Source organism: Lissotriton vulgaris, chromosome 8 (assembly GCF_964263255.1).
Source record: "Lissotriton vulgaris chromosome 8, aLisVul1.2, whole genome shotgun sequence".
Lineage (NCBI taxonomy): Eukaryota > Metazoa > Chordata > Amphibia > Caudata > Salamandridae > Lissotriton > Lissotriton vulgaris.
In genome coordinates, this window is record NC_141696.1 from 1377995563 (window position 1) to 1378018350 (window position 22788).

Here is a 22788-nt window from a genome sequence, read left to right on the forward strand (position 1 = left end):
GGTTCAGGGGAGCTTTGGAGCACTTTGTTTTGCTAAGCTCCTCTCTCCTTTTCACAGGACAGGCCAGGGACATCAGATGCACCACAGGAGGTGGAGCCATTTTGTGTAAGGAAGGCAGAGTCCTATTCCGGTCCCAGGTGAAACTCCTCCCTCCCATCTACATGCAGATCTCCCTATTCACCACTGGACAGACTCATCCTGGCTCCTGGAGCCATCCACATCAGTCAGCACCTGCCACTCACAAGCCAGACATGCAATTCACATCATGCAGGCAGACACAGAGCACACAGAAATGCCAACTTTTAAAAGTGGAATTTCTAAAATAGTCACAATAAATCTGTGCACACTATTGCGCAGCATTTATTCTCACAACTTTGCACATACTAAACTCGACCCTGCACTCCCTTCATACCAGTAATTACCATGACACACATATCCCCCATGCATTCCTATGGGAGGGCAGGCCCATCTCACCAAACACACTCAGAGAGCGCACGCACTTTACACTGAGCCACAGTGCAAAAGTGCGCAGAGGCCTAAAATCTCTACCACCATGTCAGAGCTTAAGGCAAAAAGTTTAGGGGTGAACCTGCCAAAAAGGGCCAAGTTCCACTCACTCTAAAGCATGCAGAATAGCCCTGAGATTGGTTTGCTCACTCTAAAGCATGCAGAATAGCCCTGAGATTGGTTTGCTCACTCTAAAGCATGCAGTATAGCCCTGAGATTGGTTTGTTCACTCTAAAGGGTGCAGGATAGCCCTGAGATTGGTTTGCGCACTCTAAGGCAGCACACAGTCTAGCCCTAAGATTGGTTTGCTCACTCTGGAGCGTGTAGGATATTCCTGAGATTGGTTTGCTAACTCTAAAGCGTGCAGTATAGCTCTGAGATTGGTTTGCTCACTCTAAAGTATGCAGTATAGTCCTGAGATTGGTTTACTCACTCTAAAGCGTGCAGGACATTCTTGAGATTGATTTGCTCACTCTAAAGCGTGCAGTATAGCCCTGACATTGTTTTTCTCACTCGAAAGCGTGCTGGATAGCCCTGAGATTGGTTTGCTCAGTTTAAAGGGTTCAGGATAGCCCTGAGATTGATTTGCTCACTCTAAGGCGGTACACAGTATAGCCGTAAGATTGGTTTGCTCACTCTATAGCGTGCAGAATAGCTCTGAGATTGGTTTGCTCATTCTTAAGTGCGCAGTATAGCTCTGAGATTGGTTTGCCCGCTCTAAAGCGCGCAATATAGCCCTGAGATTGGCTTTCTCACTCTAAAGTGCGCAGTATAGTCCTGAGATTGGTTTGCTCACTCTAAAGAGCGCAACATAGATCTGAGATTGGCTTGCTCACTCTAAAGCGCGCAGTATAGCCCTGAGATTGGTTTGCTCACTCCAAAGCATCTAATATAGTCCTGAGATTAGTTTGCTCGCTTTAAAACAAGCGGTATATTTTTTTGCATTCCACTGCGTTCTTGCTTGCGCTATGTAAGAAAATGTATTACATTTAAAGACACCCACATTTCAATCTACTGATGAAACCATGAAACTATAAAAGTAAGTTACCTGTTTGTTAAACCTGAGGAACCTATAAGAAAAGCCTGTACTTTCACCTAACGGTTAAAATAGAGGTTAGGATAAACATCCATTGGGCTAAATGTTGCATAACAGAACTTTGTTCCCCTAAGAACGAGCATAAGGTAAAAATACTGACAACATTATAACCCTGCACTGATCCTGTGTGTAGTTGTTCTTTATCTCAACGCTCTTTCAAACTTGTCCAGAAGTTGTTTGATGTTTCTCTCTCAGAACATGCACAGTATGACATGATCCTACTTTCAGTGTGGCAGGCATCAGTAGACCCCAAATGATACCCCATACGTGGGCGCTCCCACAGACAGCAGACCTCCATCCCTGGATTCCCATTTCCAAATGGAAAAACATTGTTTCGAAAGCAGTCCATGTTCTTTAAACGAACAAGTGATGCTTTAAAAAACACATTTTCCATTTGGGAAGACATCAGTGGGAGTATACGGTTTCTCCTAAACCAGCCGTTCTTAACATGCCGTCTGGGTAGGGTGACCAGAATTTTAAAGCCAAAAAAACGGACATTTCCCAACAAAAGAAGAAGGACCTAATTTTTACTTCAACCCAACGCACAGAATGACAGTGCTCCATAGCAGAGAAGTACAGAAGAGGCAGTAAGAACATATGTAAAATGCAATTTTTAAGCCAGTAGCATGCATGTCAATTAAATTGCTTTCTTATAACAGCTGCTAACTATCTCTGCTTTGCAAAACTTAATAAGATACCTCCCACCATTTTCAGCCGACCCTCTCTAAAAACCTAAAAACCAGGACGTGAGCTCAATTTCTTGAAATCTGCCAGGACAGCTGGCGAAAAACCGGGATCCGGGCAAATCCGGGATGCCAAGTCACTTTAGGTCTGGGGGCTCCTGGAGGTCCGTGAAGCCTACTCAGGTGGTCTGCGTCTGCTTACAAAATTAAATCATTTAGTAGATTAACATATGGTATATAATTAAAGAAGCACAACTGAAACTGAAAATGTTATAATGTTCCGTAAATGTGGAGAAATTTGAAATTGGAGAATAAAAATTAAGTTTGCATCCTTAGATTGATTCATGGGACGGTGAAAGTTAATCAAATATAGTATGGACCATGGGTTGCCTTAATTGATTTTCTTTTAAATCCTACCTTCCCATCAAAAATAAAATTATGATTTTTTAAAAATATTTGTGTATTGTTTTGTGTTTCAAATCATCTAAATTGTTTAGGCCGGGGTCCCCGGTTTTCGGTAAATGACTACGTTGAGAATCATTACCTTATGTGTACCTTTGGTAGGTATGCCATGTTAACTGCAAGCACATTTTATGGTCCAGTATTATTTCTACTATTTATTTGCATTTACTTGTATATTTTCCATGCATCTCTTATGGCCATATATGGGTGAATGAAGGTTTCTTTGATTCTGATGACTAAGTGGCGGTTTCTGGATTCCATTGAAGATAAAGTGGAGGTCCACAGAAGTCAAAAGATTAGGAACCACTGCTCTAGACCACTTTCCAACCCCTCCAACCAAGCCACCCTACACAGTTCAGATATCACAAATGCCACCACAACTGAGGTGTCGGTATCTGATCAATAGTGTGCAACCACAGTTGTAGTCACAAACCACTGATACTTGCCACTGAGAATTGAAATTAGGAGAGGCTTCCCCATTCCCACCTCATCTAAATGCAAGTCAGAGTGAGCTACTGTGTCTTGGAAAGGCTCCAATGTAAGCTCCTTGAGCCTCTGTTGCTGGCAGACAGATTAGAAGCAAGGACAGGACTTGTGGCTGGCCCCTCCTATGGCCTTCATGCAAGGGTCATTACCTGTGAGTCCAAGCAAAGGGCCATACGGTATATGGGATTCCGTGAATAACCTCCCTCTCTGGCGATGTGTGGGACTGGTAGAGACATCGCCTAAAGACCTCAAGCCCAATCTCAGCAAGATACCGTGGTAGGGGTTCCCTCATCTAACACACTGTATACCTGTTCTACTGCCTTCTAATACTATTTATAAAACTTCACAATATTACCTGACCACAAGGGTTCAGTGTATGTCAGGTCTTTTACAGTGAGAAGCACCATCTCTCTGGGGAATTTTCATGCATTACAATTTTTCTATTAAGCGAATGTATGGCTAATCTCTCTACCCATTACTTTTAGTGTGAATTGACAATTTGGAATATACATTGTAACTTGTATTACAAAAGAGTGGAATGGTTTTAAGCCCCCTTGTACAAATTATCTATGGTTTTGCTATGCTCTCTCTCACCAGGGTGTGGATGGAAGGATTAATAATTGGTGGCTGTGTTACAAGTATGACCCATTTTCCTTGTTTGCAAAGAACACCTTTCAGAAGGCACACCTAGCACAAACAGGGACGGTGAGCTGAATTAAAATAAATGTGTTGCCCAGGACAGTACTTGTGATGCCCTGAGGGTAGTGCATTCATGTGAAATACAGAGTACCTGTTTAAAAGCTGGTCTGTGTTTCTCTGTGCAGGCGTCAACCCGCCTGCACTTTTAATGGGGATTAGAAATCCCCTTGCTGTTGAGTGCAGCGAGTGACTGCACCCACCTGCAGGAGGATGCCTGAGGGTCCACTTTTCCCCCCTAGAGTGGAAACATCCTTAACCACATAGTCACTACCACGATCGGCCTTTACAATGCATTCATTACCCCGACTGCAATGTTACCATGCGTTCCTTTATCATGAAAGACGTTGCAACGACTTGCTTTAGGGGGCACGTTCCTGGATTGGTGTTGGAAGGCCAACATCTTCCCTACAGTTAGTTAGACTCGAGCTGTAATAGTAAATTATACCAAAGTCCAGTTCCCTGTTGTGCAGTTCCCTACTTCCCAGTAGAAACTGTCTGTTAGTTGGGCAATATAAATGTAGGGATGGTGCAAGAGTGATTCTGTGCACCCCTGCAGGATATGTCATTCTAAAGGCCAGCTAGCCCACAGTGCCACCATTAGCCTCTCTAAACCAAGATGGGTGGCAAATAGTTTTGGAAATCACAGAACATGACGACCCTGAGCTCTCCCGGGGATCGTGGTAACATATCTAGAACCCTTTCGCTGAGTCACTCTTTCCCTCAGAGAGGTATAAAAGGAATAGACAGTGGGGCGTATTCAATATTTATTGACCCAAAGGGATTCTTGTATAGAATGTATGTGCTGCAATGATCAATAGACAGAAGCAGATAAAAGTGATTAGCAATATCAGGACAGTGAACAGAATGAAAAGTTCCACCATTGTGCCCAACCATTCATATATGTATGCATATAAAACAATCTCTAGATAGCTTACTCCTACTATTCACTCCCCCTCGCCTAAGTGTCTAGGGTGTTTGTGTGTATGTTCTGCCTAGAATCCCCCATCGGATGATCCAACCCCATTACCTGAAGGGAAGGTTTGTAGGTCCCCGTCACTGTCACAAATTGGACATCCCTCTTCGCAGAGGGATGAGCAAGCAGCTGAGGTGAGGTTTCAGCGTGTGGTGACCTCGAAAATGACAGCAGTGCTCTTCTGCCTCAAGCCGGAAATTATGGTTTATTTATACTGGAAAGCATCCTTGCCCTGGGCTGAGGTTCTAGTCAGGCCACCATTGTTTATGTGCTATAGATAGGTGTGTCGCCGTGTGGGTAAAATCAAAGAATCGCATTTGCACAATGTATGTATAGATCTTGTACATGATGTTCGAGGTATTATGATAGTGTTCTTGTGAAGTTGATTTGGTAAGCAAGTGTGGTTCATGGAAACTAATCTGCACTGTCATGGATGCAAATGTGTGTTAAAAGTAATTGTGTGAGAGTGAACACAACTTAGGAAAAACCTGTGTGCATGTAAAATGGTAGTGTTTCTTTCTTGGTCCAACCGGGAAACATGACAGCCACCCTAAATCAAGTCATTGTAATAACTTACGTGGTAAACAAACACGTGGTAATGGTGCAGTCGGAGTAGAGACTGCGTTGTAAAGGCATGCGTGGTAAATACATGCATTGTTCTGTCTAACAACACCGCTCCCAGAGAGACGCTTTTAGGGGGTACACTGAAAGTGTGTAAGCTTTTACTGAGCCTCTTAAAGGCATGTTTGCCTCTGAGCACCACATCAGTAATATGGCATGGGTACAAAGGCAAAGTGACTCCCTCATTTGCATGGGGCAACACTCCCTTGCCAGGAAGGGAACGCCCTCTCATGATAGCGCTAGTGCACATGTTGCACCAGCGCTATCAGTATTACAGAAAGGGCTGCACAAGTGTCTGTAATACTGTTGTGCCCCGGGGGAACTTAAAGTGGGCGCACAGGTCCGTTGGGCCCCCAGGGCACAATTTATAATATGGGCCCGGGTTATCATTTTCTTAATAATATATTTTTTCAAACATTTACATCCCTGAAAAAGTTCCAAGTTGGGACAAAACAAATGTTAGATGTTCTAATCTAACGTTGCTGGTCCATCAGTATACATATATATTGCATTCCAATCTGGACGGTGATTGTTCTGGTATCGACTAAACCATTGCTATTAATACATATGGATTATTTGTATTTAAAATGGCCTGCTTATTATCTCTTGAACAACAAAGAATAAAAAGCGGCGTTATGGACAATGAGCACATCAAGACAATGCACTGCTTCTGCTAATTCTTACATTGAACAAACCCTACCTTGGCTACCTGAGTTACACTGACTCCTAAAGTGGAAAATGTCTGTAGTTCATAGACACATAAACCTCCTGCCTGCACTCTGTGTTCACCAAGACAAGATGTACGCCTACCAATCGCAAAATGACTTTCCCTAGGAACCTCTAACTTCTATAAATGTCATGCCTTTACGCTGCACGGCTCAATGGGCTTCAACAAAACGCCGCAGGAACCCATGATCTCAAGACGCGCAGTCTTTACCTACCATTGAACGCTTCACGACACGATTTTCACCAGGTAAAAGTTGGTGGAGGTTGTGCCTCGAAAAACCACAACTTTCTGAAGGTTGTCGCCTCAGGGCGGAGTAATACTGCACCCTTGTAAAACATGCACAGTTTTCTAAGAGCTGTGATACTGCATCAATAGACCATGGGACTCTAAGAAATCTCTAGGTCTTCTTGGAAACATTAATCTGTTCACCTGACGTAATGGATTCAGCAGAGATACAACAATGGATAAAAGTGAAAGGAAAGCGTTGGGAAAATCATGACCTGTTTGTCAAACCTCTATATCCTGCATTCCACCCAGTGAAAACTCCTTAATATGCACAAGACTCAAGCTGGCCAGATACTGCACAGCAATAACTTTCAAGACACTGGATGCAACTATCTGCAAAATCTTCCACCTACTAAGAGTGAGATGGACTATCTCCCACTGAGCACAGAGATCAAATTAATTAGAATCCATGTAGATGAAAAGTGTTCTTATTGCAAGTATTTAATACATAGATAACATGAAAGAGTGAACCTTTTTTCCAAGTATAGCAAAAAACACAAGTGTGGTTCCAGTACTCATGTGTTAATGTTATGTTATGTTATGTTAGTTGTGTTTGTATAGCGCATGGCTGCCCCAGTAATAGGGCGTCCCAGCGCTTGCAAACGGGATAACCAACAGAGAGCTGTGGTTGTGTTGTGCTTGATAGTGGACTGACATTTTAAGTGAAATTGCACAAATGTTGTTTTAGACCCCAGGCTATGCCCTAGATTAAATAATGTTATGGCATAGATTGAAATGTTGACTTTTGCTGAAATGTTCATTATATGAAGACCCATGTAAGTGATCAAGCAGGAAGTGACATTGTGAGCTACATAAACATGGTTAACACTTTGGTGTACAGGATATATTGACACACATCAAGTGAATGTTTGACAAATTCTTCCAAGCCGAAGAAATTTAATCAAGACAACAAAGACAATGTGGTTGTTGTCCTCCGTCAAATGAACCAGGCGCCGATCAAGCAACAAGATATACTTTTATATACTTTTATGCTTGGGTGCCATATTATACAACCCCGAAGATAAATGGATTACAAAATAATGGAGTAATTTAGGGAACGATCATAGACACTTAGGAGCCAGCTGCTCCTGGTTGCACATACACAGTGGTGTTTCTACATCTTACGCTCAGTTGTCCATTGATTTGCGGTATACAGCAGCCTGAGTAGGATGGTCACCAGGGAAATCACTTGGTGTGCTTAATTTGTGAAGATGGTCAGCACCTGCATCCATATTTGGGGCCCACCATCGGTTAGACCAATAGTAAGAGTGAGAAATGCAGAAAAGGTCGAACGGAGTAAAAGGAAGGTGTAAACCCGTGGAAAAACAGTGATAAAGACAGAAAGACCGGATGAAAAGGAACGCGAAAGATTCAGACAAAGACAAAGGGAAATTAGTGGTGGAAGAAAGAGATGTGAAGTGGAATCGAGAAAAGGTATCCTTGGTATTAGGCTATTCAGGCACAATGGGCCCCTAAGAAAAACTTTGGCCCCCTGCACTTATTTATTATTTTTACAAATTAAGCCCTGGTAACAGCTTCTGCCCCTGACTTTTTTTTTTTAACTTTTCTTTGGTCCCTTGGCACTGCGCATGCTACTCCTGGACCAAAAGTTCTTGACGGCTGCTGCAAGAACCACAAGCATTGGTAAATGCATTAGGTATTGCTTATATGTGATTAATAATGTGATTAATAATACACTGCTTTTTGTTGTAAGGTGTAGATTGCTGAGTAGTTGTACAATATAAGTTACAGAAAGTCTGTTCAAGTGTTATGACTTGTTTGTATACAACAAGGCAATATATTATGCTGTAACTAGTGGTATAGTGTGCGTAAGTAATAGCAACATTTTGAAACACGAAATGAAAGAGGGAAATAGTGGAAGTAATTTATGTAATAGCAATATTATGTGTTTAGAGGAGTTCTGACAAATTTGGGGCCTGGTACCACTGCACCTGCTGCACCATTCAAATCATGCCCATAGCGCCTGCAAGATAACTGCCTTTGTGACTGCCTGTTTAGCAGCAAAATATAGCAATATTTAGTGTTTAGAGGAGTTATGACAACTTTCAAATCATGACCCTATTTCCTGTAAGGAGAGTGCACGTTTGACTCCCTGATGAGCAGTAGAATACTGCAATATTTGATGTTTGGATGGGTTCCTACAACTTTGGGCCCCGGTGTCACTGTACCTGTTGCACCATTGTAATCATGACTCTAGTGCCTGCAAGGCAACTGCACTTGTGACTGCTTATTTAGTAGTTAAATGCAGCAAAATTTGGTGTTTGGAGGAGTTCTAACAACTTTTGGCCCCGGTGCTACTCCACCTGCAGCACCATTGAAATCATGGCCCTAGTGCCTGCTAGATAATTGTGACTGACTGTATAGTAGTAAAATATACTAATATTAGGTGTTTAGAGGAGTTCTCACAACTTTTGGGCTCAGTGCCACTCCACCTGCTGCACCATCCGAATCATGACCCTGTTGTCTGCAAGGCAACTGCACTTGTGACTGACTGTTTAGTAGTAAAATATAGACATTTTAGGTGTTTAGTGGGGTGCTTAGTGCTTTTGATCCTGGTGTCACTGCCCCTGCTACACCATTGAGAGTATGTCCCTGTTGTCTGCAAGGTAACTGCACTTGTGTCTACCTGTTTAGTTTAAAATGTTAGCAATATTTTGGGCTTGGTGAGGTCCCAAGAGCTTTTGGCCCTGGTGCCTCTGCACCTGCTGCACCTTTTAAATCAAGTCCCTTTTAACTGCAGGGTAACTGTAATTGTGACTCTCTGTATAGTAGTAAAATATACTAATATTAGGTGTTTAGAAGAGTTCTGACAACTGTTGGGCCCGGTGCTACTGCACCTGCTGCACCATCCGAATCATGAGCCCGTTGTCTGCAAGGCAACTGCACTTGTGGCTGCCTGATTAGTTGTAGCATATAGCATAGGTCTTGTATGTTAACTTTATTTTTAAGGCGCAATGTTTATTACAACGTTTCGAATTTGATCATAATGACCAAATAAAATTGATTTTGTTGAAAACCTCAATCCGATTATGCCTAGAAAGTGCAAAGAAAGGTACTGAGGCATTAATAGCAAATGCCACAAACATTCTATGGCTAAAGCATCTGCTTTACAGGACTAAGTAATAAAAAAGCAAGCATTCCAGCATAGTGTTAGAAGCTTTCTGCCTTTTCCAGGGGAAGGGATCTTATCTTGACAGTGAATGGGGCTTAAACAGTGTGAACAGCTTTAGTAGAAGTATTGCAAATGCGTGCAGCCAGAGGAACAAAAGAAGATCCATACAAAAGCGAATGAACACTATAATTCAGTATAAGAGCACCCTTTTAGGATATATTAACTATAAGAGATTTCATAGGCACAGAGCAAGCGCAGTGCAGGCGAAGCCTACAGAGTAAATAGACCTCTGGGAGCTCTTTGTATTGTCTGTAGTTTCTATTTACTGCCCTGCCCACAACCCCTGCCCAGCCAATAGGAGGTTCATGAGGGGCTGAGGGTGGGACACACGGTCAACACCCTGATATCTTCAAGGGTCAAAGGGCCCATGTTGCCTATTTCACTGCCTTTTGGTGCATTTACAACCCTGATGGCCACAAATGCTCGCATTCGCTATGACGTCGCAGTAGTAATGCTGGGGTGGGGGGAGGTGGGTAGATGATGCAGATACAGAGCGCCTCGATCCTCTAGACACAAAACTCCGGATTCCATCTACAAATTTGAAATCTCAACACCGAGTCTACAAGTTTACAGAAGTTAATCTTAAGCAAAGCTGAGCAAATATTTGCAAGGAGATAAAAGGCCAGGGCACTGCCAGATATTCATTAATCCAGGGGAACAGGATTAAGATGGTGACAGACTTTGGTGAGAAGCAGTAACCCCATCAAAACTATGAGGCTTATGGTGACACCAGCAAAGCCTCCCTCGGTCCTACATGAGACCAGAGGGCGTGGTCCAAAATGGGCAGCCGCTGCCACGTATGGCCCTCAGTCTTTGTATGAGCTGCTCAGCCATAAGGAGATTGCCTCAAGGATGCCATCCCTTGTACAAAGGTATGGCACCCTGAAGCGAACAGCCAGGCATCACCATTCATGTCCTCTTAGCATATCAAAAGCAGAGACCACACTCATTCCCGTCCAGTATTCACCGCGCTACCACCCCCCTTCCTAAGGGTCAACCACACTCATTCCCCTCCAGTATTTACTGTGCTCCCACACCCCTCCTAAGGGTCATCCAACTCATTCCAGTCCAGCATTCACTGCGCTCGCACACCCCTCCTAAGGGTCAACCACTTTCATTCCCGTCCAGTATTCACCGTGCCCCCACACAGGGTCATCCACACTCATTCCCGTCCAGTATTCACTGTGCTCCCACATCCCTACTAAGGGTCAACCACTCTCATTCCCGTCCAGTATTCACCGTGCCCCCACACCCCTCCTAAGGGTCATCCACACCACATGCATTCCACTCCAGTATTCAATATGCTCCCACACCCCTCCTAAGGGTCATCCACACTCATTCCTGTCCAATATTCACCGCGCTCAAACACCCCTCCTAAGGGTCAACCACACTCATTCCTGTCCAATATTCACCGTGCTCACACACCCCTCCTAAGGGTCAACCACACTCATTCCGCTCCAGTATTCGCTGCGCTCCCACACCCCTCCTAAGGGTCAACCACTCTCATTCCCGTCCAGTATTCACTGCGCTCCAACACTCCTACTAAGGGTCAACCACACTCATTCCCTTCCAATATTCACTGCGGTCCCACACCCGTCCTAAGGGTCATCCACACGCATTCCCCTTCAGTTTTCACCCCACTCCCACACCCCTCCTAAGAGTCATCCACACTCATTCCCTCCAGTATTCACCACGCTCCCACACCCCTCCTAAGGGTCATCCCTACTTATTCCGGTCCCGTATTTACTGCGCTCCCACACTCCTCCTAAGGGGCCATCACTCTCATTCCCCTCCAGTATTCACTGCGCTCCCACACCCCTCCTAAGGGTCAACCACTATCATTCACCTCCAGTATTCACTGCGCTCCCACACCCCTCCTAAGGGTCAACCACTCTTATTCCCCTCCAGTATTCACTGCGCTCCCACACCCCTCCTAAGGGTCAACCACTCTCATTCCCGTCCAGTATTCACCGGGCTCCCACACCCTTCCTAAGGGTCAACCACACGCACTCCCGTCCAGAAATCACTGCGCTCCCACACCCCTCCTAAGGGTCAACCACTCTCATTCCAGTCCAGTATTCAACGTGCCCCCACACCCCTCCTAAGGGTCATCCACACTCATTCCCGTCCAGTATTCACCGCCCTTCCACACCCCTCCTAAGGGTAAGCCACACTCATTCCCGTCCAGTGTTCACCGCCCTCTCACACCCCTCCTAAGGGTCATCCACACTCATTCCCGCCCTGTATTCACCGCCCTTCCACACCCCTCACAAGGGTAAGCCACACTCATTCCCGTCCAGTATTCACTGCGCTCCCACACCCCTCCTAAGGGTCAGCCACACTCATTCCCGTCCAGTATTCACCGCCCTTCCACACCCCTCCTAAGGGTAAGCCACACTCATTCCTGTCCAGTGTTCACCGCCCTCCCACACCCCTCCTAAGGGTCAGCCACACTCATTCCCGTCCAGTATTCACCGCCCTTCCACACCCCTCCTAAGGGTAAGCCACACTCATTCCCATCCAGTATTCACCGCCCTTCCACACCCCTCCTAAGGGTCATTCACGCTCATTCCCCTCCAGTACTCACCGCGCTCCCACACCCCTCCTAAGGGTCAGCCACACTCATTCCCGTCCAGTGTTCACCGCCCTCCCGCACCCCTCCTAAGGGTCAGCCACACTCATTCCCGTCCAGTATTCACCGCCCTTCCACACCCCTCCTAAGGGTCAGCCACACTCATTCCCGTCCAGTATTCACCGCCCTTCCACACCCCTCCTAAGGGTCAGCCACACTCATTCCCGTCCAGTATTCACCGCCCTTCCACACCCCTCCTAAGGGTCAGCCACACTCATTCCCGTCCAGTGATCACCGCCCTCCCGCACCCCTCCTAAGGGTAAGCCACACTCATTCCCGTCCAGTATTCACCGCCCTTCCACACCCCTCCTAAGGGTCAGCCACACTCATTCCCGTCCAGTATTCACCGCCCTTCCACACCCCTCCTAAGGGTAAGCCACACTCATTCCCGTCCAGTATTCACCGCCCTTCCACACCCCATCTAAGGGTAAGCCACACTCATTCCCGTCCAGTATTCACCGCCCTTCCACACCCCTCCTAAGGGTCAGCCACACTCATTCCCGTCCAGTATTCACCGCCCTTCCACACCCCTCCTAAGGGTAAGCCACACTCATTCCCGTCCAGTATTCACCGCCCTTCCACACCCCTCCTAAGGGTCAGCCACACTCATTCCCGTCCAGTATTCACTGCGCTCCCACACCCCTCCTAAGGGTCAGCCACACTCATTCCCGTCCAGTATTCAGCGCCCTTCCACACCCCTCCTAAGGGTAAGCCACACTCATTCCCGTCCAGTATTCACCGCCCTTCCACACCCCTCCTAAGGGTCAGCCACACTCATTCCCGTCCAGTATTCACCGCCCTTCCACACCCCTCCTAAGGGTAAGCCACACTCATTCCCGTCCAGTATTCACCGCCCTTCCACACCCCTCCTAAGGGTCAGCCACACTCATTCCCGTCCAGTATTCACCGCCCTTCCACACCCCTCCTAAGGGTAAGCCACACTCATTCCCGTCCAGTATTCACCGCCCTTCCACACCCCTCCTAAGGATCAGCCACACTCATTCCCGTCCAGTATTCACCGCCCTTCCACACCCCTCCTAAGGGTCAGCCACACTCATTCCCGTCCAGTATTCACCGCCCTTCCACACCCCTCCTAAGGGTAAGCCACACTCATTCCCGTCCAGTATTCACCACCCTTCCACACCCCTCCTAAGGATCAGCCACACTCATTCCCGTCCAGTATTCACTGCGCTCCCACACCCATCCTAAGGGTCAGCCACACTCATTCCCGTCCAGTATTCCCTGCACTCCCACACCCCTCCTAAGGATCAGCCACACTCATTCCCGTCCAGTATTCACCGCCCTTCCACACCCCTCCTAAGGGTCAGCCACACTCATTCCCGTCCAGTATTCACCGCCCTTCCACACCCCTCCAAAGGGTCAGCCACACTCATTCCCGTCCAGTATTCACCGCCCTTCCACACCCCTCCTAAGGGTAAGCCACACTCATTCCCGTCCAGTATTCACCGCCCTTCCACACCCCTCCTAAGGATCAGCCACACTCATTCCCCTCCAGTATTCACCGCCCTTCCACACCCCTCCTAAGGGTCAGCCACACTCATTCCCGTCCAGTATTCACCGCCCTTCCACACCCCTCCTAAGGGTAAGCCACACTCATTCCCGTCCAGTATTCACCGCCCTTCCACACCCCTCCTAAGGGTCAGCCACACTCATTCCCGTCCAGTATTCACCGCCCTTCCACACCCCTCCTAAGGGTCAGCCACACTCATTCCCGTCCAGTGATCACCGCCCTCCCGCACCCCTCCAAAGGGTAAGCCACCATCATTCCCGTCCAGTATTCACCGCCCTTCCACACCCCTCCTAAGGGTCAGCCACACTCATTCCCGTCCAGTATTCACCGCCCTTCCACACCCCTCCTAAGGGTAAGCCACACTCATTCCCGTCCAGTATTCACCGCCCTTCCACACCCCATCTAAGGGTAAGCCACACTCATTCCCGTCCAGTATTCACCGCCCTTCCACACCCCTCCTAAGGGTCAGCCACACTCATTCCCGTCCAGTATTCACCGCCCTTCCACACCCCTCCTAAGGGTAAGCCACACTCATTCCCGTCCAGTATTCACCGCCCTTCCACACCCCTCCTAAGGGTCAGCCACACTCATTCCCGTCCAGTATTCACTGCGCTCCCACACCCCTCCTAAGGGTCAGCCACACTCATTCCCGTCCAGTATTCAGCGCCCTTCCACACCCCTCCTAAGGGTAAGCCACACTCATTCCCGTCCAGTATTCACCGCCCTTCCACACCCCTCCTAAGGGTCAGCCACACTCATTCCCGTCCAGTATTCACCGCCCTTCCACACCCCTCCTAAGGGTAAGCCACACTCATTCCCGTCCAGTATTCACCGCCCTTCCACACCCCTCCTAAGGGTCAGCCACACTCATTCCCGTCCAGTATTCACCGCCCTTCCACACCCCTCCTAAGGGTAAGCCACACTCATTCCCGTCCAGTATTCACCGCCCTTCCACACCCCTCCTAAGGATCAGCCACACTCATTCCCGTCCAGTATTCACCGCCCTTCCACACCCCTCCTAAGGGTCAGCCACACTCATTCCCGTCCAGTATTCACCGCCCTTCCACACCCCTCCTAAGGGTAAGCCACACTCATTCCCGTCCAGTATTCACCACCCTTCCACACCCCTCCTAAGGATCAGCCACACTCATTCCCGTCCAGTATTCACTGCGCTCCCACACCCATCCTAAGGGTCAGCCACACTCATTCCCGTCCAGTATTCCCTGCACTCCCACACCCCTCCTAAGGATCAGCCACACTCATTCCCGTCCAGTATTCACCGCCCTTCCACACCCCTCCTAAGGGTCAGCCACACTCATTCCCGTCCAGTATTCACCGCCCTTCCACACCCCTCCAAAGGGTCAGCCACACTCATTCCCGTCCAGTATTCACCGCCCTTCCACACCCCTCCTAAGGGTAAGCCACACTCATTCCCGTCCAGTATTCACCGCCCTTCCACACCCCTCCTAAGGATCAGCCACACTCATTCCCCTCCAGTATTCACCGCCCTTCCACACCCCTCCTAAGGGTCAGCCACACTCATTCCCGTCCAGTATTCACCGCCCTTCCACACCCCTCCTAAGGGTAAGCCACACTCATTCCCGTCCAGTATTCACCGCCCTTCCACACCCCTCCTAAGGGTCAGCCACACTCATTCCCGTCCAGTATTCACCGCCCTTCCACACCCCTCCTAAGGGTCAGCCACACTCATTCCCGTCCAGTGATCACCGCCCTCCCGCACCCCTCCAAAGGGTAAGCCACCATCATTCCCGTCCAGTATTCACCGCCCTTCCACACCCCTCCTAAGGGTCAGCCACACTCATTCCCGTCCAGTATTCACCGCCCTTCCACACCCCTCCTAAGGGTAAGCCACACTCATTCCCGTCCAGTATTCACCGCCCTTCCACACCCCATCTAAGGGTAAGCCACACTCATTCCCGTCCAGTATTCACCGCCCTTCCACACCCCTCCTAAGGGTCAGCCACACTCATTCCCGTCCAGTATTCACCGCCCTTCCACACCCCTCCTAAGGGTAAGCCACACTCATTCCCGTCCAGTATTCACCGCCCTTCCACACCCCTCCTAAGGGTCAGCCACACTCATTCCCGTCCAGTATTCACTGCGCTCCCACACCCCTCCTAAGGGTCAGCCACACTCATTCCCGTCCAGTATTCAGCGCCCTTCCACACCCCTCCTAAGGGTAAGCCACACTCATTCCCGTCCAGTATTCACCGCCCTTCCACACCCCTCCTAAGGGTCAGCCACACTCATTCCCGTCCAGTATTCACCGCCCTTCCACACCCCTCCTAAGGGTAAGCCACACTCATTCCCGTCCAGTATTCACCGCCCTTCCACACCCCTCCTAAGGGTCAGCCACACTCATTCCCGTCCAGTATTCACCGCCCTTCCACACCCCTCCTAAGGGTAAGCCACACTCATTCCCGTCCAGTATTCACCGCCCTTCCACACCCCTCCTAAGGATCAGCCACACTCATTCCCGTCCAGTATTCACCGCCCTTCCACACCCCTCCTAAGGGTAAGCCACACTCATTCCCGTCCAGTATTCACCGCCCTTCCACACCCCTCCTAAGGATCAGCCACACTCATTCCCCTCCAGTATTCACCGCCCTTCCACACCCCTCCTAAGGGTCAGCCACACTCATTCCCGTCCAGTATTCACCGCCCTTCCACACCCCTCCTAAGGGTAAGCCACACTCATTCCCGTCCAGTATTCACCGCCCTTCCACACCCCTCCTAAGGATCAGCCACACTCATTCCCGTCCAGTATTCACTGCGCTCCCACACCCATCCTAAGGGTCAGCCACACTCATTCCCGTCCAGTGTTCACCGCCCTTCCACACCCCTCCTAAGGGTCATTCACGCTCATTCCCCTCCAGTATTCACCGCGCTCCCACACCTCTCCTAAGGGTCAGCCACACTCATTCCCATCCAGTGTTCACCGCCCTTCCACACCCCTCCTAAGGGTAAGCCACACTCATTCCCGTCCAGTATTCACCGCCCTTCCACACCCCTCCTAAGGATCAGCCACACTCATTCCCGTCCAGTATTCACCGCCCTTCCACACCCCTCCTAAGGGTCAGCCACACTCATTCCCGTCCAGTATTCACCGCCCTTCCACACCCCTCCTAAGGATCAGCCACACTCATTCCCGTCCAGTATTCACCGCCCTTCCACACCCCTCCTAAGGGTAAGCCACACTCATTCCCGTCCAGTATTCACCGCCCTTCCACACCCCTCCTAAGGATCAGCCACACTCATTCCCGTCCAGTATTCACTGCGCTCCCACACCCATCCTAAGGGTCAGCCACACTCATTCCCGTCCAGTATTCACCGCCCTTCCACACCCCTCCTAAGGATCAGCCACACTCATTCCCGTCCAGTATTCACTGCGCTCCCACACCCATCCTAATGGTCAGCCACACTCATTCCCGTCCAGTATTCACCGCCCTTCCACACCCCTCCTAAGGATCAGCCACACTCATTCCCGTCCAGTATTCACCGCCCTTCCACACCCCTCCTAAGGGTAAGCCACACTCATTCCCGTCCAGTATTCACCGCCCTTCCACACCCCTCCTAAGGATCAGCCACACTCATTCCCGTCCAGTATTCACTGCGCTCCCACACCCATCCTAAGGGTCAGCCACACTCATTCCCGTCCAGTATTCACCGCCCTTCCACACCCCTCCTAAGGATCAGCCACACTCATTCCCGTCCAGTATTCACTGCGCTCCCACACCCATCCTAAGGGTCAGCCACACTCATTCCCGTCCAGTATTCACCGCCCTTCCACACCCCTCCTAAGGGTCAGCCACACTCATTCCCGTCCAGTATTCACCGCCCTTCCACACCCCTCCTAAGGATCAGCCACACTCATTCCCGTCCAGTATTCACCGCCCTTCCACACCCCTCCTAAGGGTAAGCCACACTCATTCCCGTCCAGTATTCACCGCCCTTCCACACCCCTCCTAAGGATCAGCCACACTCATTCCCGTCCAGTATTCACTGCGCTCCCACACCCATCCTAAGGGTCAGCCACACTCATTCCCGTCCAGTATTCACCGCCCTTCCACACCCCTCCTAAGGATCAGCCACACTCATTCCCGTCCAGTATTCACTGCGCTCCCACACCCATCCTAAGGGTCAGCCACACTCATTCCCGTCCAGTATTCACCGCCCTTCCACACCCCTCCTAAGGATCAGCCACACTCATTCCCGTCCAGTATTCACCGCCCTTCCACACCCCTCCTAAGGGTCAGCCACACTCATTCCCGTCCAGTATTCACCGCCCTTCCACACCCCTCCTAAGGATCAGCCACACTCATTCCCGTCCAGTATTCACTGCGCTCCCACACCCATCCTAAGGGTCAGCCACACTCATTCCCATCCAGTGTTCACCGCCCTCCCGCACCCCTCCTAAGGGCCGTTCATCATCCGTCAGCACCATTGATGCCATGCTGGCACAGTAAAAGAGCAGTCTGACGTCACATAATATACTATAAATTCAGGTAACACACAACATAATGTGGCATAATATTCTATAATGTATTGGAACATAACACTGCATAGCACATCAAAACGTAGTAAACAGTAACATAACAACTATAACACAGCAGAACAGCATTGCATAACTTAACTTTACCTGGCATAGCAGACCATGTCATAGCATGACATATAACATAAAATGTTTGAAAAAATAAAACATCATGACAGAGATCAATCTAACCATTATTGTAAAAATCACTAATGTTGTTAAAATAGTATATATATCTATCTCAGCTCTCCTTTTTTTAAGCATTTGTAAAGCTGGTAGGGCAGGCTTCAAAGTGATAAGTACAATGTGTGCAGGAAATAAGTATGTATTATCTGTGAATCCATGCGTTTGCATATTTTGCCACATTAGAGCCAGACCTATTGGCTTTGCCAATGATTGTTTGCTGTCAATACTCAATTTAAACAACACGAAGGCAGATTTACAAAACGCTATTTAGAAGTCAGTTGGTAATGTACCCAGTTACTTTTCTTTCAGAGACTCAGCCTGTGCCTTGCAGCCATGGGCATGCAATGCCACGCCCGGGAGGCGCACGTGTACACGTTAATCACACTTGGAAGACAATCATTTGTAAATGAATTTGTATCACGCACAAAAGGTACCTGGGGGAGTCAGTGGCACATGAACAAAAGAATACATTCACAGCAGGACGTAAAACAACAAATATGATCATATAATCACTTAAACTCACCAACGTTAAAATCCATGACTACCAGCAAAGATTTAAAGAGAAGGACGCAACTACAGTGTAAGAAATATATGATACAATGGCCGTTCTGATTTGTTTCAATAGGGGCAGTTATATAAACTTACCCGACCTGCCTGCAGAGGGTTCCTGGCTGGCACTCTGAGCAGCTCTGCTCTGGCGCGGTGGTTCTGCCTGTCCCGAGTGTGTCTGTTGCACAGCTTCGGTTTTTTTAACCTAAGATAAAGCAAATCACAGTGTAGCTTCCAATTGCGTGGACTGCTGGGCGGAGTTTATTTAGCTTTGTGATCTTGTTATACCCTGAGTCGTCTTATCCTCCATCATCACGATGCATTGTTCTGTCCTTGGCTGACCTTGTCACCGAGTGCCGGGCATCCAAGCAGGGCTGGTGGCCACCCAGGGATTACAATTCCCTAGGTGTAAAACGAAAATAACTAAACTCTATTGCAGCCATCGCAAAAAGTGTGGGATGATTCAAAAAATAAAATAATACATCTACACACTGAGGTATGCAACCTCGCGTGCGTGAACATTCGCTCATGTTTTCTGGTTTGCACGTTGTGCCTTGAAACCCGTGACAGTCTCACGTTTACAAATGTCTCCTCGGAAACATTTGTGAATGTTATTTTCACTGAAAAAAATAAAAAGAAGTGCAAGCGCACCCAGCAACTTTGTTTTTATTTTTTCTCTTTGGTAGAGAAACCACTTCCCATACATCTTCATTAATTTTAGGGGTGACATTGTCTTTCATACATTGGGTAGTGATTTGCTCACGCCCGTGTCAGGTGTACAATTCTAGCCTTTTCCACGGTGTGACGTACACAGAGAGGAGTTTGTAACTAGTCACAATGGTGTACATTTGGGGGAGGGCAAAAATCCACAGGGGTGGGCATGCCCACTCCCCACTCACATGAGTGCGAATAAAAGGTTTTGTGAGGGCAAATCCCAACTTTGTTAAATTCAAAAGTGTTAAAAAAGGATGTTTGTGGCTATAAGTGTAAGCGTTATTAGGCTTCTGAATAGGGCCCGTGTTAGAGAAAAATTCGTAGCTGTGGATAAAAAATGTCTATGAGTGCATATTTGAGTGTTTGTGCAAGGTCTACGTCAGATCATGGTAAACGTTTACAAGTCAGAATGTACTTGCATATGCAGGTGTGTGGGCATTCCCAGGAGCATGAGTCAAGCCAGGATTCAACCCCTTGTGTGGGATTTACTACTGGGGATGTTTCCGCACGTGGTGGAGCAATCTGCAGTAGTACAACTATTTACACCTCCAAGGAATCCTTTGGTGAATTCCTGGCAGGCGTAAACAGAGGTTCTTTGTGCTGTAAATGTCAGTGGTAGCTGGTGACATTTTAAAATGGTGAGCTATAATAACTGATAGGTATGGCATTAATCGGGCGATGCCAGCTCTCCTGAAAGGTGTGGGGACGGTTCATCAGTAGGGTTTGCTTCAGGAATTTTTATAAAACTAGAAGGATTTATACCTCTCTACCCCAGGTGACGGCCTAAGCGGGATTTCACAAGTGGGACCTAGTGGGCATATCTACATTGGAGGATGTTATGCAGGTCACTGCTCTAAAGTCATTCCACCAGTTACAGGTGGAATTTCAGCTGAACAAGACGCGTTCTAAAACTCCTTCAATTACGCCACACTCTTACCCCATTGATTCTCTCTTTGGACAACCTGCCTGAATTCCATCCCCTTGAGTGCCGCCTCCCCATGGGAGACCTGAGTGCCAATAAAATCCGTCAGATCTATCAGACCTTAACGACACATGCCAGAACCACGTTACACAAGACTAGAAAGGCGTGGCAAGATGATATACCAGACTTGACAGATGACAATTGGGCCGAAGCTTTAGCCAGCCCCCGGGGAGCGGCTGTGTCCTGTTGATACCACCTCATCCAATTTAAATCCACTCATCGTGTATACTATACACGACATCGTCTCTGGAAGATGGGGTAGTCCTATCCCCGGAAGGGAAGAGGGATCATTCATACACACAGTGTGGATGGGCACCTCATTACAGCCCTTCTGGCGCAAAGTCTCAGCCTGCTTGGGCAGGGTATTATCCTGGGATCTCCCGTTCGACCCAAAATTATTTTTACTCCACAGCACTGAAGGGATAGAAGGGAACCAATATAAACAGCTCCTTCTCTTTCTGGGTCTCTCTATTGCCAAGCGTGACATTGCCCAGTTATAGAAGGGGACCTCTCCCCCGACATTAGGGAAATGGAGGGAAGACCTAGACTGTTGCATGGGAGCAGAGATTGTGGTACTCCAAGTACGTGGCTGCCCCCAGAAACTGGAAAATATGGTCCCGATGGGCAATATACCGGGGAATAGACATACCCCCCTTCCCTCTCAGACCCCCTGATGGGAGATCCTGTCTGCGCTCCCCAGACAACACCAAGTGCATTGCACCTCATCACTGCTTATACACGTACCCCGCTGTACTTCCCAAGATGCAAGGGTTTTGGATCAGTCTGCGCCAAATTTTTCTTGTTGAGATGTATATATGTTTTGCAATTAATACCGTATACATACTTGGTACAACCAAATTAGTTTTGTCTTTACTATGTGTATGCCGGGCTACAGCACAGAATGTACCATGGAAATTTAATAAAATGTGTTATAAAAAAACTAGAAGGCAATGTGGTGCATTAGACAATGCATTTCCCAAAGAAACTGCACGAAAACCTATAGACTTAACATGCAATTCCGAAGGGGCACTGGTCTTTCTTAAATATTCCAGTACTTCTGTTTTTGCCACCTGAGGCTTTATGAATTTGCAGTAGTTAATCCTACTCCCAGATTCAATACATTAAGGCGATCAACGGAACCTGGAAGCAATAAAATAAAAAAACAGGTACAAAGTAGTGTCTTTACCATCTTCGGATAAGGCATGTGGGATGCTTGTGCATAGCACTTCACAGCAGGATTTGCCACTACGTAGCGCTATAATGATTATGGATGTATTGAGCCGATCAATCAACCACCAAGCACAGGTCACTACCACGTTATCCAGGTGCACTATTAATATACACATATAGATGGTTCACTGCTGTACAGATGTGGTACATGTATTAGTGGAGGTAACATCTGTTTTGTAAAATATGCAAACCAGTAGTTTATCTGCAGTTTAGGGGTAGGTGAGAGTGAAGAGGCATCAAGCCTTAATAGTTTCTCAGTCCCTTATGTGTCCACACTTAAACGCACACGCTGACCTACATCTTCTACAGATATTAGTTCTACTCCAGAGGCAGGTAGTGGTGATAAAAGCATTGCAAGCAGATCAATACTAAAGCATTGGTGTGTTTGTTATATTTCTTATCTGCTACTTACTTATGAGAATTATGTCATAGTAACAAATAGTACATAGGATAGGACAACATTGTGTCATTAATATTGTTTTTCGTGCAGAATATGTGACTATTATGATTCTGCAATGATAGGAATTGTTTTCAGTTCAAAAGCATCACAAACATGTATTATTGGATTTATATACCTTTCTTTTCATTTTCATGAAAAATGATAGTTTGTAATCTCAACACAACGGGCTCTACCCTCAGCAGCAGTTTATCCAATCTGTTGGGGTTGTACTTCTAGTATT

At 47.7% G+C, this 22788-nt stretch overlaps 1 protein-coding gene across 1 annotated transcript in view; it reads right to left on the minus strand.

Moving 5' to 3' along the window:
• Positions 1-19355, minus strand: part of KCNE1 (potassium voltage-gated channel subfamily E regulatory subunit 1) — a 139959-nt gene extending 120604 nt beyond the window's left edge. The window contains exon 1 of the mRNA XM_086935366.1: positions 19279-19355. The gene's annotated coding sequence lies outside the window, so the exon portion shown is untranslated. The remainder of the gene's footprint in view (positions 1-19278) is intronic.
• Between the last annotated feature and the right edge of the window lie 3433 nt (positions 19356-22788).